This window comes from Solanum tuberosum, unplaced genomic scaffold, assembly GCF_000226075.1.
Source record: "Solanum tuberosum cultivar DM 1-3 516 R44 unplaced genomic scaffold, SolTub_3.0 scf01075, whole genome shotgun sequence".
In the NCBI taxonomy this organism is placed as follows: Eukaryota; Viridiplantae; Streptophyta; class Magnoliopsida; order Solanales; family Solanaceae; genus Solanum; species Solanum tuberosum.
Genome location: NW_006239966.1, coordinates 1 through 5,836, shown reverse-complemented (window position 1 = coordinate 5,836; position 5,836 = coordinate 1). Strand labels below are relative to the sequence as shown.

Genomic DNA, 5,836 nt, shown 5'->3' with positions numbered 1-5,836 from the left:
AGCTTGTTTTTTGGTCTTAAGGAGAAACAGTGCAATCCCATAAGCAGTTAAGTACAATATTTTTTTTCAATGCCGAAACTAAAAACTAAAAAATAAATTAATTCAATTCAATTCTTATCTTAAACTATAATATTTTTTTTCACTAATGATTTAATTGTCATGAATTGAGAAATCAAATCAATTTTTTTTGAAAAAAATATCAATGTCAAACCTAAAAACTAAAGAATAGAATTAATTCAATTCAATTTATTTTTCGATATTTATACCTATCCTTATCTACATTTCGATTGTATATGCCTATCCTTATTTTAAACTACACTAATTTTTTTATGCCAAACATCTAACGCCAAATATTTCTGTGGTCTATACTCAAATTCACCGACATAATGATTTTCGTTGGCTGTTTTCGATCGCAAGATTTTCCTATGATTATCTTCAATGTAGCTTTAACTTTTTAAGGTTTTTTTTAAGGATTATCTTCAATCAAACATCAAGAGTAAGGATCAACTTTTTAAGGATTTAACTATGTTTGGTCAGTTTACACATTTTGTTTAAGAATCAGATAAAAAAATTGTGGTTCTTTTGGAAGCTTTAGAGTTTTGGAGACTTTAAGTTACTAAAAGTGATTTTTGTCAACAATAAGAACTACGAGTCTCAGAATGAAATTTAGTCAGTGCCATCAGCTTCGGAATGAATAATTTGATCTAGGAATGTTAGCTTTTTCAGTTTCGAAGTCTTCAAGTGGATTTGAGCTCTTGAGTTGCAAGTTTAAGTGTATTTAGGTCAAGAATTGACTTTGATCACCGTTCGGACAATCAGTTCGAAATTTCTACGACACCATTAAATTCGAGGGATGATTTTAGGTCTAAGTGTGGTTGAATTTTCAGAGGCTTCGAAGGCAATTTGGTATTTTTGAGTGAAAGGAAGATCTCAAATTCACGTTTTGATGGTTCCACTGGGTGTGAAACGTTGAGTTTAGTTGAGTAGCATATCTGATTTGTGTGCTCAAAATTCCGAATGAATTTCGAGGATCCATTCGGTGAATATTTATGTCTTAGTGAGTTATTGATGCTATAATCTAGTGCATGTTGTTTCGTTCGTCATGATCGTGGGCCCTTTTCTCGCGGAATGAAACACAGAAGGAATCGGCAAGGTGACCCTGGCACACTAATGATGCCAGGCACCAAACTTCTGGCCCAGGTTTGGGGCACACTGCTGGCGCCTGCTGGCACACCGAGTTAAACCACGTCACATACTCTATTAGTTGCATGTTCATGCAGCACCTATAAATAGCGTAAGGCATAAAGAGTTAACAATCACAAGAGAAAAATGATGAAAATATCGAACATTCTTCTTATTGTTATCTCCAATAACACTACATTCTTCATTATTTCTATTATATTGACAATCTTCATTTCTATTACTCTTAAGAAATGGAACATTGGTAGTGTAAGAAACAATAAACCACTCCCTCCAGGTCCAAAGTCATGGCCTATAATTGGATGTTTTCCTCAAATCATCCAAAAAAATAAGAATGCATTAACTCATCGAATACACAAAATTATGGAGGAAATGAATACTGAAATTGCTTGCATTCGTGTTGGTAATTATCATGTTATTCCTGTAACTTCTCCTGAACTTGCTTGTGAGTTCTTGAAGATTCCGCGAGCATTGGTAGTAATGGCTACTTGACCTCAATTTTTCTCCCTAGTGGTGATCAATGGATGAAAATGAAAAATATGCTAACTTCCCATGTGTTGTCACCAAAATCATTTCAATGGCTTCGTCCTAAAAGGGATGAAGAAGCTGACCACCTTCATCGATTCATTTACAATCAATGTAGCAACCAAATACTTGTTATTAACTTAAGGGAAGTAACAAGATATTATTGTGGGAATGTAATTAGGAATATGATTTTCAGCAAGAGATCATTATTTGGAATTGTAGAAGAAGAAAAGGAAATTGATGCCCTTTTTACAATTCTTGAATATGTTTATTCTTTTAGTATATCAGATTACTTACCATGGTTAAGTGTTTTTGATTTGGATGGTCACAAGGCAATTCTCAAGAAAGCCTATGCTACAGCAAACAAAACATATTGATATTGAAGTTGATCATAGGATACAAACATGGAAAGATGGCAACAAAATCTTTGGAAGAGGATATTCTTGATGTTCTTATCATGCTCAAAGATACAAATGGAAATCCATTGATGAATGTTAAAGAGATTAAGGCACAAATTCTTGTAAGTATACATTCAATTACTTATAAATAATGTGAACAAAGTTGTTTTATCACCTTTGGCTAATTTTATGATTGATAGACTATCTGATAAAGCTTTCAAAATTTGCTTATTTTGAAAAGAGCTTATAACTTCATAAAAAATGTACTTTTGGAGGATCATAGCAATTTATGTTTGGCTAATCAATTTATAAAACATTTTTATCAATACTCATTAGTACAATACGGCTACTCAAAAACACTTATTCTTCTTAAATATTTTGACCAAACACATCAGCTCTCTAAAATATGCACTTTTGATTTCCGAAATTTGGCCAAACTAACTAGTACGTTCTCATTTTCTTCTACCTACCTTATGTATTAACTCATCATATAAAATAATGTTCAGGAATTATTAACGGCAACAGTGGATAATCCCTCAAATGCTGTTGAATGGGTACTTGCAGAAATGTTAAATCAACCAATGTTAATGCAAAAGGCTATAGAAGAACTCAACACTGTTGTTGGGATCAGTAGATGGGTTCAAGAATCAGACTTGTCAAGGCTAAATTATGTCAAGGCTTGCATAAAAGAGGCCTTTCGACTCCACCCCTTTGTGCCTTTTAATGTTCCTCATGTGTCTGTCTCTGATACTATCGTCGGTGAAAAGTACTTTATCCCTAAAGGGAGTATAGTGCTATTAAGTCGTCTTGGACTTGGCCGGAATTCTAGAGTTTGGGAGGATCCATTAAAGTTCAAGCCAGAGCGCCACCTCAAAATGGAAGATGGTGGTGAAGTAGTTCTCACTGATTCAAACTTACGTTTGTTATCATTTAGTACTGGAAGACGAGGTTGTCCAGCTGTGAAACTTGGTTCAACAATTACTACAATGTTACTTGCTAGGCTTCTTCAAGGATTTACCTCCAAATTCACCATGCAATGATTTAATTGAGTCTTCTAAGATTAATCATTTGTCTACCTTACCACTTCTTGCTCAGGCAAAACCAAGATTAGCTAAGGCCATGTATCTTTAAGATGCAATATTTTTCGTATTCATCTGTCTAAGTCTTAGTGTGTGAAATTATTTGTGTAAGGATATATCATTAACCATGTGGTTTAAGTTATAGTATTGTTTTTTATCCTATATCTGTAAAGATTGTTATTTTGTTTACTTAATTTAATAAAGTATCATTTGAATAGATCATTGGGTAATTAACATGTTTGTTATTTAGTATATGGAGTTCTTTATCTTGTAAACTAAAAATTAAAATTATCGGTCCTTTTAAGTTATAGATCAATGTTTATAATGAAAGATGAAACCAAACAAACATCTTGATGATTGTAGTACAAGATTAAATATAATTGGTTCTTGATTACGAGATTGACTCTATTCCAACTTCTTGTGCTATTATATTATTCGTGTTTATTGAACGGACCAAGTCGAGATGTTATTTTATAAAACAACTTCTCTAGTTCATCAAATGTACTTTTAATCTAAATCTTGTATAATTGTTATGATCAATGTAACTTGATTTATTATATTGATCTGTCAAAAGGTACAATTCTTTCGTTGGTCACACATTTATGATAGATTGGATGATAACAAATAACATTAATACAATAATAATTAATTGATATAATATATATCTCGATCTTGAGATTGATGATGCCCCTTATAATTGGTTATAAGTTTTCATGTAAGAATTCTGCATGTGAATTTTATATTTATGCATTGGAGGCATCTCATTGGAGTTCTTAAATTTGGGAAGATTGGAAGGCTACTAATCTATATTATTTTAAAAGCATGATGATCCTTAGATTTTTTTTTGAAATTGTTTGTCCTTAGTTAAAAGATTATACAATAGATAAAATTATAATTTTCTGTTTTTTCTCAAATTATTATTTAATCGTCTTTATAAAATTTAAAATTAATGAGTCCTAAATTATAGATGACAAATAAAGTTATCCTGAAATATATGGTAAGATATATTAGAAAAATTAATAATTAAGGAATAAATGCATCACAAAAGATAGAAAGCAAATAAAATTACGTTAGGAAAATACAGAATTTTGTCATCATCATGTGGCCTAAATGTAACACCTAGAATTTCGAAAAGAGCTAAAGAGAGGTTCGTACAAGTCACCCATCTGTTTGTCATTTTGGGTTAACTTCAAATGATCATATATTTTAGCACATAAATAATTAAGTGGTCTGTGACCTATCAAATTAAAGATCTTTGAGTCCTCTTTCTAAGCCACCAAGTTTGCTTAATTTCGAGCTCGGAGTAGAAAGTTATGGTCGTTTTAGTGAAGCCGATTTTCTAAAGACTACTCAATCATTTTTAGAGGGGTAGTTTGGTCTTTTCTTTTTCCTTCTAAACCTAGACACGTCTTCACCCAACTAAGGGTCTAATCAGATGTAAAACCACCTTTTTACGTTCTTTAACGCTTAGAAAAATTAGAGCAAGGTTTCAAGAGGAGAAAAAGCTAGGTTTCAAACATTCTTCAAGATTCCATTGATTTTCGCCAAGAACGTTGTTCTTTCCAGGTATGTGAAGCTTCTCACAGTGTTGAACTTGTTCTTTCATGCACCCTGCATCTCAATTTAGTCAAGAAATCGTCATATTTAAAGGATACATTTGTCATGACCAGAGTTTACACCCTGGACGTGGCCGACACTGAGAACCATTGCTGGTCCCCAAGCGACCCCTCATCCTGGTTGACTACAAGCGGAAGACTAACTCAAGCTTAAAAATGAATAAAATTCATGAACTCAAATACAAAGCTTTAATTCAAATGGTTTACTCTGAATATAAATAAAATATTCAACTAGCCAACAATAGGCAACTCAAGTCTTTAAAAGATTTAATTTAATAAGATAAATGAAACCAACTTCTCAAACTCTACTGTCTATCTATGAAGCCTCTAAATGACAAAGATGGAAGTCGGGACAAGACCCACATCATCTTGACAAAACTGAAAAGTATATGAAATCCTCCGGAAGCAAAGAGGCTCACCATAGCTAACTGGAACTGCAAGTGGTATCAACGAAACGCCTGTAGATGACCCTAAATATATGTATCTGCATCATGAAACGATGAAGGCCAAATGGCTCAGTACATGAATGTACGAGCATGTAAGGGGAATTCTAAAGAATAAACATAAAGTTGAACTTGATAAAAGGAGACATACTTACCACTTCTCATCACTCAACTCAAGAATAAGATACTCAACTCAAAGATTAGATAGTCAACTCAAGGATATGCTACTCAACTCAAAGGTACTCAACTCAAGATAAAGCAACAGTAAAAGATGCAATATATGAAAAGCTTTTAAAACAATAGATAGTAACTCAATGTATTTAAGAATACAATATACTCAGTTCGTATGCAAGGATACAAAATAAACTATGTTTGTATATGAAAATACAAAACAACTCTGTGGGAGTTTCTGTAACCGACAACCATCACTATGAGCTATGTGATGATACAACGTCTCATCCACGCTGCCAGAACTATCCTATACTTTGCCGGGGTATAGAACCTCTCAACTAAGTGGATCCACAAGTCTATGCTAAACAATCATTAAGGAATCATCTAAAAAGTATGACCCTTTC

The 5,836-nt window shown here is 32.8% G+C and overlaps 1 pseudogene; it reads left to right on the top strand.

The window, feature by feature from the left end:
• Positions 1 to 1,329: 1,329 nt before the first annotated feature.
• On the top strand, positions 1,330 to 3,364 carry LOC102595442 (isoleucine N-monooxygenase 1-like; annotated as a pseudogene).
• The last annotated feature ends 2,472 nt before the right edge of the window (positions 3,365 to 5,836 follow it).